The sequence below is a fragment of the Nannospalax galili genome, unplaced genomic scaffold (assembly GCF_000622305.1).
Source record: "Nannospalax galili isolate Female #2095 unplaced genomic scaffold, S.galili_v1.0 scaffold872, whole genome shotgun sequence".
NCBI lineage: Eukaryota > Metazoa > Chordata > Mammalia > Rodentia > Spalacidae > Nannospalax > Nannospalax galili.
The window spans coordinates 830,076-830,777 of record NW_008332654.1 but is presented as its reverse complement, the minus strand read 5'-3'; positions in this window follow the sequence as shown (position 1 = coordinate 830,777).

Genomic DNA, 702 nt, shown 5'->3' with positions numbered 1-702 from the left:
ATATGCAGGAATTGTGTGACACCATAAAAAGACCAAACTTACAAATCATAGGCATACAGGAAGGAGAAGAACCCCAAGATAACGGCATGGACCAGACCTTCAACAGAATTGTGGAAAAAAATTTCCCAAAATTAAAGAAAGACATGCCCATACAAATACAAGAAGCATATAGAACACCAAACAGACAGGACCAGAAAAGAAACTCTCCACAGCACATCATAGTAAAACCACTACATGGACAAAACAAAGAGGCAATTCTGAAAGCTGCAAAAGAGAAACAACAAGTCACATATAAAGGAAAACACATTAGGGCTACAGCTGATTTTTCAGTGCAAACTATGAAAGCCAGAAGAGCCTGGACCAAAGGATTCCCAGTTTTAAATGACCACAGATGCCAACCCAGATTACTATATCCAGCCAAAATGTCTATTATAGTCAAAGGGGAAAGAAAAATCTTCCATGACATAAATAGGCTGAAGGAATTCATGTCCACAAAACCAGCCCTTCAGAGAGTTCTGGGAGCAATAGAAAGAGCTGAAGAAAGGAATGACTATACCTAAGGGGTTGTGGAAAGAACTTCAATGATGGTATAACTGTGGAAAAGTACAGCTATATCACAAATGTAAACAGAAATAAAAATAACAGGATTCAATACTCATCTTTCATTAATAACTTTAAATATTAATGGACTGAACTCCCCAG